Raw genomic sequence first — 12,600 nt, forward strand, 5'->3', positions numbered from 1 at the left:
AAAAAGCCGCCCTGCTCGGCTGGCGTGCGTGTGTGTGCGCCAGCACAGCTTTGCAGCGGGATCAGTATACGATGATCCAGAAAAAGGATTCCGGGAGGAAGGGGGTCAGTGAAGACAGAGAAATCTGGCATCATTAAGGAAAGCCTGCAGACCTCTCTACAGGAGTCCAGAGAAAAGATATTTGGCCGTGCAGGCGCCCTTTCCGCCATTACCGGGCCGCGGCTGCGGTAATATCGGCCAAGCTAAGCCCTCGTGCTTTATTTCACTTCTGGCGCCACCGGCTGCTGCAGTGTCTTAACACCCGCTCTGCTCCTCGAGACCGTCTCGAACGCGCAGCGTGAAGCAGGAGAGAGCGTGCTTTCGCTGAAAGTGTTTGACTGTCCTCGAACAAGGAGAGGCGGTAGAGCAGAGTCTATTTACTCAGCATTTTGTCGGGTCGGCGCTGCTACAGCGGCCGTTTGTTTTGACAGAGCGTTCCCGACCCGAAACCGTGTCGACGTGCCACGCCTCTGTGTCGGCGGATTCGTCGCTGCCGCGAAGTCAAAACCGCGAGACCCGCCACCGCCGTCGCCGTCGTCGTGGTGGTGGCTCCGTTGACCCGAGTTTGTAAACACCGTTCCGCGGGATCGACTTGACGCAAAGGATATATCGAGGTGTCACGTGGTGGCTGCTCCCATTCAGCAGCGGCGCCGCCGCCGCCCGTTTACGCCACTCGTAAACGCGGTTGCCTTTCATCCCCGCAGCGGTGTTTTTTTTGGCTTGCTCGCACATCAGTGAAGATGCGATCCGGCTTGCACTATATATCCGCTGGGCACGTCCTACGTGAGACAGATGGGGAGGGCGCGGTTGAGTGCAGTGAGTGCGTGGCGCGCAGCGTATTTCGTTTCTTTTTTTTTTTCTTTTTGAGGGTGGCGTGTGGCACGTGTCAAGGCCGGGGTCACGTGACGCCGAAACGCAAAAGCATTATAGAAAGTAGTGGGTTCTTGAATGACAAGGGCGAAGTATGCGACAAGTTATACATCAGGAGAAGTGTGCAAAAGATTATAAATACAAAAACAATTATCAAAATACATAACAGCAAAATAAAATACTGAAACAGTGAGTCGGATACTCTAGATAAAAACACTCGTTAGGGGTATACGAAAGACGAAGCTCTTAGTTTGCATTATGCTGTGCGAGTCTATATGCGCGTGCAATGAGATCAACATGTTACACTGCCTAAGAGGATTTAACTTATTCGTACGTGTATTGGAGTATAGATAGAAGTTTAGAGCGACAAGAGGAAATCACGACCGTTAAATTTTCCCTTCTCTTCTTGTACTCTTTGGTTGTACAGCATGTTTTACTACTGCAAGTAGAAGTGATTAACAACCAGGTACGTCGACATCTTTCAAGGCACGGATACGTAACCCGGAAATACTATTAGTTCTTGCAAATGGGACTTTCACAAATGCTAAAAGCGATTTTTTTGTAGGCGATACTTAAATGGTGGCTGCCGGAAATCAGCATTTTTATGTGCCACTGCTTGTATTCTGTCTTTTTTTTTTTACGCTCGCTATCTGTACACGCCGTCGTTCGTAGCGCTATTTTTTGGGGGGATATTAACGACATATTTTGATTCCTAGATATATTCCCTGGGTTCCCGTTTTCACAAAATTGCACAACGACAACGTGCAGTGACTCACTGGTATCCGGAAGAGAGCTCACAGAGCCGTGCCCAAATAAACGTCGAAACGGTCGGCTTTTCATCTTCTTGGAAGACGCCGAGACGCAGCCCAGCAGGCGAAAAAGCAACAGCCAAACAATGAGAGTTGTACTGATTTAACCTACACCCTCCCTTTCCGCTATGGGGGGCATTTTTCGGTTTTCAACACCTGCTGCCACGTCTGTCTTGCGCCTTCGACCTGTTTTTTGCTCTCACTGCGATGGGTTCAAGGGCCGAAAGGTGCAGCTGGAAATAAAACAAAATAAAAAAAAGCCTATATACATAAAAAACCGGGCGGAGCGTCCCATCTGGCATTGCGTCTGGATCATTGTGTGTTTTCTTGACCCGGCGAAGCGGAGATACAAATAGCACACATTTGGAGAAGAGCGTGGATCATTTCTTCTATAGCTCTCAAGGCGCCCGTTTCTCTTGTTCTTTCGTTCTTTCGTTTTTTAAACTTTTTTTTTGTTTACTAATGCGCGCGAAAGAAATATAGGACTGTGTTCGCAAAGTGGATCGGCTTCCTCCTTACTTCTGAAGTTTTTGATGCTGTAATATTAGCCGCCAGGTCTTCAAGTAAGCTCAAAAAATGTTTTTATTATTTTTATTATTTTTTATTTATTGTATTTTTTTTTACTCGCACGTTTGTGAAACGGATCTGTCACCCAACTCGAACATATGACGCTAGCTCTGGAAATCTTGCAAACAGCTCGACGTTTTACCGCGCTCGACGTTTTACCGCGCTCGCGAAGAAGCTTCCCCCGAAGGAACGGGAGAGGGGAGACCGGGAAGGAGAGGGACAGAATGTTCAGATTCTGCGACATCGCCCGCTTCTACGAAAAGTCGAGGTGCATATTCCCACCTCCTAGCTCCAAATTAGGCAGATCTCAGGTGGTTGACAGGAGGCGACTTCAAACTAGAACCTTCCCCAACCCGGTGCACCTACATCGCATCTACCCCGAACTATACCCAGATGAGTTGTGCAAATTATGTAGGACAGAACACGCCACCCTAGAACACATTCTATGGGATTGCGCACATGTTCAAGATGAATATTCAGTCTCCCCAGAACATATTGGGGCGCGGTGGAAAGCCGCGCTGTTCACCTCAGATCTGCAAGATCAACTATGGGCCATCCAGCGAGCTCGAGAGGCGGCCGGGAGACAGGGTCTCTCTACCGCCCCTGGCGCGGCCTATAGGCCCAGGCCTCAATCCGCTGGTCTCAATAAAGTTGTTTCACTTCACTCACTCGACGTTGTGAGTGCTCAACTACTATTTCAACAATGGCCTGTTAGGCTATAGGCTCACGCAAACACCGCAAACGCAAGAGCTCATGCAGGCATTCCAGCGGTTGCAGGTATAGACGCCGGACGGTGCCACATAATCAACTCGTTTGTTTTTACGTCGGCGCAAGAACGCAGTAGTCGCACAAGCGTGAACTTTTCTGTACGGTATATTATTCCACTGAAAGTGAATCAAGGACTGCGCTTGTGTTATGACGATCAGCTTTATAAAGGCATCTAGTGGGATCTATCGTGACAGAAAAATACAGATATAGCAGAATGAAAAAAAAAAGAAATCTTCTCTTGGTTAACAGTATGTAATAAGCGCCTGTATCATCCGTTCCCCTAGTCTTCTGGTTCCATATTCATAAAAATCCCTTACGCTAGAATTGTTTGTAAGATAAAATTTTAGCCAATCCTGGACGCTGAGCAAACAATCAGCGGGTATGGCAGCCCAGTGGCAAACAGCCATTATGAAAGGGAAGCCTTATGAATTCAGCCCCTGCTCCGAAGCTATGCCTGCATGCTTGCCTCGTACAGAGGTCAACACTCATGTCTAGAACAACGGAGCGTCGCGCTCGGGACTGCAGGAGCGACATCTACACTTTGAAATAGGTCACATCTGAGCATGCGCGGCACCAATCACGGGCCTGCCTTGCATTTTCTCTCCTTGTTTATCGCCCCGGCTGCAACAATTGCTTTGGCCGTCAGAAGCGCTGTCCATAACTGTGTAGCAGCGAAAAGAAGGGAAAAAAAAAACGCTAGGAATCGCCCGGCTCGGCGCCCTTATACTGCAGGCTTATTCTCAGTTCGCGGTATCATCATACCGCCATCTTATCGCACGCAGCGGGTGTTCAAAATTAAGCTTTACGGAATTTTCGAAATTCTTATCGTTGAGCTGGGTCATCCGAAGAGGCGGACATTAGCAGCACGAGAAATCGAAACACATATTCAAATAAATAAGTAAAGTTTACTAATGAATTTTTTACTTAATTACTTTACGAGACATATTGCAATTTACGAATTGTAGCCAGTGAGTTTGAATGACGCATCCACTTGAAATGAATTTCCAGGATGACATCAGTTTCGAGATAATATTTCCCAAAGTGTGGGACCAAATACATGGGCGTTCCATTTACTTTTGTGCTTCACTGTATAAAACAGCATTTTGGTAAAAAAGTAAGTGGAACAACAGTGCACTTTTACGGCGAGTTTGATGGCGCATACCTCCAAACTGGTGTCTTTCTGGAAATTCATTCCAAGTGGATAAGCCTGACAAGCTCACCGGCTACAAATCGTAAATTCGAATATGTGTCGTAAAGTAATTACCTGAAAAGTTAATTAGTGAATTTTTGTTAACTATTTGAATATGTGTTTTGATTTCTCATGCTACTAATGCCCGCCTGTTCGAATAACCCAGCTCGATGATAAGAATTAAGCTACCTGCCACAGGCGATTTTTAAAGATTCCATAAAGCGTAATTTTGACCACCCAGTATATCTCAAACATTGCGCCGTAGATTTAGCATAGTGCATTGCGTTTATTGCTGCCTGTTAGGAGTCAATTAGACAAACCTACTTTCATCGTTTATTGGTCCTCAACTCGCCAACGATGCGTTAATTGCGAATAACTGTAGGTTTCCATCACACATTCAGAAAAATACTGCCTAGATATCATGAACTTAGGAGATTTATTAAAATTAACTCAAAAACGCTGTCAAATGTAAGCACAACCTACACGAGTGGTAAGCGGAAGCATTTCCTTGTACTAGCAGTACAGCAAAGTTTGAGGCAGAGGCGACTTAGCCACTGCATAACCCTCGTCGTAGTGCTTGTCATTGGCACCGCAGAAGATTGCAGTGAGGCAAACTAATATCACGTTGCCGCTCCACCAGACAGTTGTACGCTCTGAATTCTCGCAGGGAGAGACTCGTAAAGGTGGTCCACAAGAGTGGCGTCATTCTGCAGACATACCCACTCCTTTTCAACAGCGCCCTTCAGATCGTCTGAACTGCCGCTTGACGGGCCAGGATGTTTGGCAATCTTTTTTTCATCACACCCCATACATTTTCAATAATATTCAGGTCCGGGCTTCTGGCAGGCCACTCTAAGGTCATTACGCCGAGGCTGTAAAGAAGCTCTTGAACTTTAGTGGCTGTGTGGCCGGACGACCCATCCCGCTTGAAGTTGTAATGCGTCTGGAAAGGGGCCGTCCGGTACGTAAGGTAAAAGGACCATTTCTATTACGTCCGTGTAGGCTGCTGCCGTCATCCGTCCTTTAAGCCTGTGGAGCGGTCCTAGGCCTTGATTACTTACCGCTCCCCACACGGTGACTGACATGCGTCCACAGGAACGAACATTCCAGACGTGTTTTTCGTCATCACTGCGTAATAAACCGTACTTGCTTTAATTAAAAAAAGAAAAGAAAAAGAACTTGCCTTCAGCATTGATAAGCCGCGGCAGAACGACAAAAACTTTATTCACCTGATAAGTGGGTGCAAATCTGCTGCCGGAAAAATGAGACCGTGAACAGTGAATAAGCTTGCAGCATACCTTGCATCGGGCGCCGAGAAGAATGATTCGCTGCATTTTTTTGCTTGTTTATGTTTTTGCGCTACACCGTTGACAACGCTTTTGACGGCCAAAACTGTTGTGGCAGCCGACGGATGTCGAGCGCGACGTTGCGTCGTTATAGACATGAGTGTTCACCTGTGTACGTTTTCTTACTATCAGGAAATACTACAGCAGTAAACGTGCTTTCTAGTAGTTCGTATGAGTTTTAAAGGTACTATTTACTTTGAAATTACTATTTACGTGCAATGTGGCAGTTAGTAATACAAAGTCTACATTGCGAATTAATGGGATACGTTGCGTTCTGAAGAAATAAAAAAAAGAAAAAAACTTACTTTGCAGTTTTTGCATTTGCATCATCTGCGTATTCTAAGAGCTCTCAAAGTATATGGTGAATGCCTTAACCAAGAGCCCTGGGCCGGTATTTTGTAGCGATGGCTTTCCGATGCCAACGCCTTTTCGCGCTTTTCGCGCTTGGTCAGTGGTCAGAGCGACCGTCCGCTCACATTATCAACGGGATCAGCCGGCCGTGACCAGTGGATGATAAGACTAGTATAGAATAAAGCATAACGCATCGCTACAGAATACCGGCCCTGATGAACATCCTCGGTTAAGCCTCTTGAATGACGTCAATGTCGTACTTATACGCATCATTTCAGCTCTTTGATCAGCCGTGCAACTACGAGGCGCGCGCTCTCTCTCTCTCGCGCACACACACACACACACACACATACACACACGCGCGCGCGCGCGCACACACATGCACAAGCACGCACACGTGCACACGCACTCACACACACACACACACACACACACACACACACACACACACACACGCGCGCACTCACTCACTCACTCACTCACTCACTCACTCACTCACTCACTCACTCACTCACTCACTCACTCACTCGGAGACACTTTAATGTAATCTCTAGCACATGCCAACAAATAACCAATTATAAGTACTGTGATGCTATCTGGTGTATAGTAAACAGGCCATTCGAGAAGAAATGATGGGGTCTTCTGTTTGGCGTCAAACAGAGCGTCAAAATGGTCAACTTAGCTCAAGCCACATCGAGGAGCTATCGCTCATACTTTATTGGTGAAGCTAGGGGAAAATAAGCAAAAGCCAATTTTAATTGTCAAGCATTTAATGAGTCAGTTAGTTCATTAGTTTTGATTAGTTACATGTTAGCTACGCAGCTCAAGCAAAGTCAAAAAGATAATTTTTGTACATGATACGCAAGGTTCTCTTCTGCGTTCTGCACACGGGAAGTTAAGAACCACCTATTATTGCGATAGCAATTATATGGACACTTCAACCGGATTTCTGCCGTCGGCGTCGCCGTCGTCGTCGCCGTCGCCGTGAGGTTCCCTATAGATAAAATCTTCGCCGCGTGCCGTATGCCCGAGCGGAAGCGTGCGGGGACGCGCGCTATCACGGAGAGCGAACGCACTCAAGCTCCCACGCGCAAGCAAGGAAGCGGGAAGCCAGCGCCGGAGGGAGCGGGGGGGGGGGGGGGGGGGGGGGCGCACTTCCACTCTGCCAACAACCGCGCTCGTCACTCGCTCGCACCGTCTCTTATCTCCACACGGCTCTGACCTTTATGCGCCGCGTGCATTGGCCGCTCAGTTTCCGTTGAAGCGATAGACCGCACGTACCTTCGCCGCTGCGGCGTATCCGCTTGCTGCCAGAGTTTTGACGGTCGTTGTCTGCAGTCATTCAGTGTGATCTATTCATGTTTGTTTGTGCGCGCTCACACCACGCTTGTTCATTCAGTTAGTAATAGTCGGGCCACATTTTCCAACGCACGCTACACATGCAATGCTGCCCGGATCGGCAGTGCAGCGCTACAGGTGTGTCCCTTCGCACGCGCTGCCCACGGGAAGCGCTTCTCATCAACACCACCGTTTCACACGCGCCTTCTCGTGGTCATCGAGTCTCTCTTCATGTCCGTCTACTTACGCCGCAGCACACCTGCTTACTTAATCAGCTCATGTTTACTACAATTCATATTGCTAGCAAAGCCGCTCACCTTACTTCGTATGACATTGCTGTGTTGCTATCGCATTCATTGCTTCGCCCTTAGGGCGAAACTGTGACATTTTTATGATGTAGTAGCTGTTAGTGGGGCTCGTGTTTAGATTACTGTGGAGCATTACGCGAACTGAAATCAGTGGCCCTACTACCGATTATCTGGTTCTTTATGTCATAAGCTGTAAACCATTCAAGCTATTGCTGTATCGTAAGCTGTCCGGTAAGCTTTATTGTACGCTTTATTGCACGCTTTATTATAGGCTCATCCGGTACTATTAACGATGAAAGCAATGAAAAAACAAGTGTTACTACCTCGTGCAACGCCTGAAAATCTCTTGACCTACAATATTTTAAAGAAAAGAGGGGTCTCCCCCTCGGGAGCGTTGGAGGTCTGCGGATTCAACGGGAGGTCGCACAAGTATCCAGAAGTGGGCTGCCGTAGAACACTTCGTGATGTCATTTTTCTATCTTGTTTGCTTTTACAGTGGTTCTACATAGCCAACAAAAAGAGTATGCAGCAGGTGATTTTAAAACTCTGGTGCTGATCCCTTGTGCCATGGGTCCCTAAATAAAGTTGAAATTGATCCAAATCATGCACCTGCTCCAGTATAGTATTTCAACTGCCTATAGAGCATTGCTAGTGTGTCAATGAAATTTGAATGTGACCATACTATAAATACATTTTTTCATTGCTGCTGATATGCTCCTGCACATTTAAACCTAAGCCGAAACGAAATGAAGTTCCAGATACTATACACGAGGAAGTGAGATCATGAGAAATGAAGTCTTGTCATGAAATGATGTCTTGTCGGAGCCCATGGCGTAAACTGTGTTATAACCTCGTTAGAGTCGTTTTGTTTGCCATTTGTGGGAATTATAGCATGAACGGCGCTGCATTTTCGGCGCCTGAAAAGTGCTGTCACGACTAAATATCAAGCATGCAACGTCTCGTACAATACACATTACCTGCACTATTCAGTCATCCTGATGGACCATACGTCGAGGTAAAATATTGTGGCAGTACAGTCTGTGTGCGACAATTCCAATTTGCATTTCTCTTGCGACAAAAATAAAAAAAGACATCAATACAAGTGGCGCAAATTGCTGGAGAAAGGGACAAATACCATGCTACGCATCTACGACCACAGGCGAAAATGAAAACAGTGGAAAAGCTCAAGTGATTTAAAGATTGATTAAAAGTGTCAACAGAACATTGGAAATTACAAGACCACTAACATGCAGCTTATTATGTACCCGGAACTTCCCAACATAGCGAATAAATTACACTTTTTTTTCTCTGTCTTCGGAGTCACAACTGAATGTCTTACTGTCCCGCGGCAGGTGTGTAAGCCTATTTTACAGTGAAGCTGTTGAGGGCTCACTCTTCGATGGTCGCGTCCGGCAATAGAAAAAAACTCTCATTGGCCGTATGCTATATCAAGGAGGCATTCATTAGCTGTATGTGCGAGTGAAAGCGCGCGACGGCCAGGGATGCGCACTTTCACGGGGAGCGAACCCACGGCGGAGAGCAAAGGCGACTTATGTGCGAGTGAAAGTGCGCGAGTGCGAGGGACGCGCGCTTTCACGGGTTGCGAACGCAAAGCGGAGAGCAAACGCGACTTCCCAGTGGAAGGGGAGTGGTGGGCGAGGAGGGCATAGAGGCACCCTATAGACTGCGCGGCGTGTGCGTGCCCGCTCTCCCACTGCGGCCTCTGCCGCCTAGGCTGCCGACTCTCTCTGGGCTCACGCCCGCCTCTCCCCTAACAGTATCGACAACGGCGTTTAGCCGCTCCGTAACGTATCGAGTGTTTTGACAGCGGTTGTGTGCGGTCACAAAAACAACGCGCACAACTGTTGTCGACGGCGGTAGCGTTTTGCCCGCGTTCGCACCGAACGCGTGCTGCGTTGGTGACGTGTTTATGAAGAACGCGCCAACCTTTGCCGTACACCCTATGGCGGTGTACCAGTATAGTGCCTAGAATATACTTACATTCTAGGCACTATAGTACCAGAGTGACCATGAGGCCATGGTGCCTGTGGTCACCAAATAAATCAAAACCACCGGATCAAATATAGTTCTAATTATTATTGCGATAGCAATTATATGGACACTCCAAAGCAGATTTCTGCCGTCGGCGTCGCCGTCGCCGTCGCCGTTAGGTTCCGTATGACGTCAATGGAGATGGAATCGTCGCCGCCGAACGCTGTATGTGCGAGTGAAAGGGCGCGAGGGACGCGCGCTTTCACGGGGAGTGAACGCACGGTGGAGAACAAACGCGCGTTCTGTGCTGTGCTCCCTTAAGGGCTGCAGAAGTAGGCGTCTCTTTCCTCCTTTACAACCACCATATATGTAGAGCGAACGCGCCTTCTTCTGACGCACGAAAGGCCGGGGGGGGGGGGGGGGGAGGGAAGGGAGGCGACGTTTAGCTGCGGCACTAAGTACCTATTTATATCAGAGGCTCCGGCAACAGTCACCAACGCCGCACGCATTTTGTGCGAACGCGGGCAAAACGCCGACGGCGTCGACAACAGTTCTGCGTGTTGCCAGTGCTGCTGCTTGTCCAAGTTTATACAGCTGATAAAGCTACTATCACTACTCCGTATAGCTCTCTACAAATTTGCTATCGCAATTGATGCTTCGCCTTTCAGGTGAAACTGCGACAACTTTTTTAAAATTTCAAATAACCAATTACACCATGATATCTTAATAGTCATAATTGCAAATACATAATTACCACCATAGTACAGCTTCTCTGGTCTTCTATCTCCACCCCAGTGAGGGGCTGACAGTTTTATTGCGATAGCAATTATATGGACACTCAAAGAGGATTTCTGCCGTCGGCATCACCATCGCCGTGAGGTTCCGTATGACGTCAACGGCGATGAAATCGTCGCCGCGCGCCAGTGAAAGGGCGCGAGGGACGCGCGCTTTCACGGGGAGCGAACGCACGCCGAAGAACGAACGCGCGTTCTACTCTGTGCTCCCTGAAGGGCTGCAGAATTAAGCGTCTCTTTCCTCCTTTACAATCACCATATCTATAAAGCAAACGCGACCTCTTCCGTCGTGCGAAAGGCCGTGGAGGGAGGGAGGGGAGGCGACGTTTAGCTGAGGCACCAAATGCGTATTTATATAAAAACGTCATCGGGGCCGTGATGTCCGGGTACTAGCCCGGCGAGGAGGTAAGTCCGGGACCAAAATCGCTCAGGAAGCGAAGGAATAAGTGGAAGATGATGCTCTGTGAGCGCAGATCTTTAGGTTGTCCTACTCCACAACTGCCTTATATGACAGCTCATCGTGATAGAGCAGGATTGCCAGCAATATTGTTTTGTCGGGGCCCATACAGAATGCTCTTAGTAAGAGACAGGTGTTGAGGATTGCGTTAAGGTACTGTACAAGAAACGTGCGCCGTTTCTATTTAGCGCGTTATCGCTAACGCAAGCAGATTAGCGTCAGTCATGAAGAGTTCCCGCTGTATCACGTTCTCGTGATTCTGGCCTTGAGTAGCTGTACGGGTTTGGTTTAGGTAAGTGACGCGTTAAGCGGGAAAGAGCCATCTGCCCTGTTTGCACGTCCCTGCTCTGCAGACCTTCGCTTATCTCTCCTTTTGCTCTGGCAGACATATCATTGAACTTGACTAGCTGTGAAACTTGCCCCTTAACCAGCTAACATAGCCGCTACTCCGAACATACGGCTTGCACCTGGCTGTGGATTCCATCTAGAGCGTCTGCCTCGAACCAATGCAATTCACAGCCAGATGCGAGCCGTTTATGTTTGAGACATTGGCTACGCTAGCTTGCTGAGAGGTAAGTTTGGCAAATTACAGTAATGCTGAATGATATGTGATATTTTTTAGGGGTTGTTCTGGCTATGGACAGGGCCGCGCTATATATATAGTCCCAGAATACTTTCATCGGGTATCATTCCGGCAGCTCCTCTAAGTAACATTTAACACAAAATATAAATATTGAGAAACTCAAGCTGTCGTTCAGGTTCAAAACCGCCTTCTCCTCCCCCCCCCCCCTCCTTTTTTTGTGTGGACACTTATGAGCTGATTTTACCAAGTGCCTTGTCGCATGCATTCATTCAAACACGCTGACGCTAAATGCTCGTCAATGTTTTGATGTGTGTGCATATGTTCTTATTTGCCAATTTCCTCATTTAATTTCTCTATATCCATTAGAAAATCAAATGCTTTAGAAAAGCCGGTAGCGAAAGCAGCCAACATTTGCAATCGTCAAATTAATCATATCAAATCAAGTCAAATCACCTTTCTAATGATCCCACTGTCGTCCTCTCCTTGACATCAGGTAACCATGATTTCAGTGACAGGTATAGTTATGTCCTTTAGTGGCCTCTTTGCTATTTCTTTTTGCTTCTCCTCAGATTTTCAAGCTTGAGTGAACCACGTCAACTGCATTTATAAAAGACGATGTAAGCAGCTCCATGATGTAACCTTAGTGCTTAGAAAGCGAGAAAACCATAATAATTGTCCATTTGGGCACTTTGCCAGTGGGATTGCTTAAGAGCAGAAAAGAATAGTAACGAAGAGAAGATAGAGAGAGGAGAACACAGTATAGTTCTTTATGAGTAGCTATAAGAGGTTAGTTCTTCTTGACATTTAACGAATTAAGTTGTAACAAAGTTAGGGTGGGAGTTAAAAATTCACCTCTTCAAAAAGAAAAAAAAAAGGCTGATATCAAAGCTGTTTCTTACGGGCAACATAACAATGTACTTTTGTTTTTATACACGTCAAAAAAATGTCTCGGAAAAAATAAAACTGAGAGCACACAATTTAACTCCGATGAACGAATATTGTTCACTCGAACATTGCTTAAAAGATATTTCAATTGGCACCAAGTGAGAAGCAACACCACTCTGGTCTGGTGAGAACACCGCCCTGAACCTTGTATCAAATCACAGACACCGAAAGCCTAAACTGAAGGTCACAGGAAACGAGCAATAAAATATTGCTTATGGCCCCAAGACCCCTTCATTAGAGCTTG

Source organism: Dermacentor silvarum, chromosome 6 (assembly GCF_013339745.2).
Source record: "Dermacentor silvarum isolate Dsil-2018 chromosome 6, BIME_Dsil_1.4, whole genome shotgun sequence".
Taxonomy (NCBI): Eukaryota; Metazoa; Arthropoda; class Arachnida; order Ixodida; family Ixodidae; genus Dermacentor; species Dermacentor silvarum.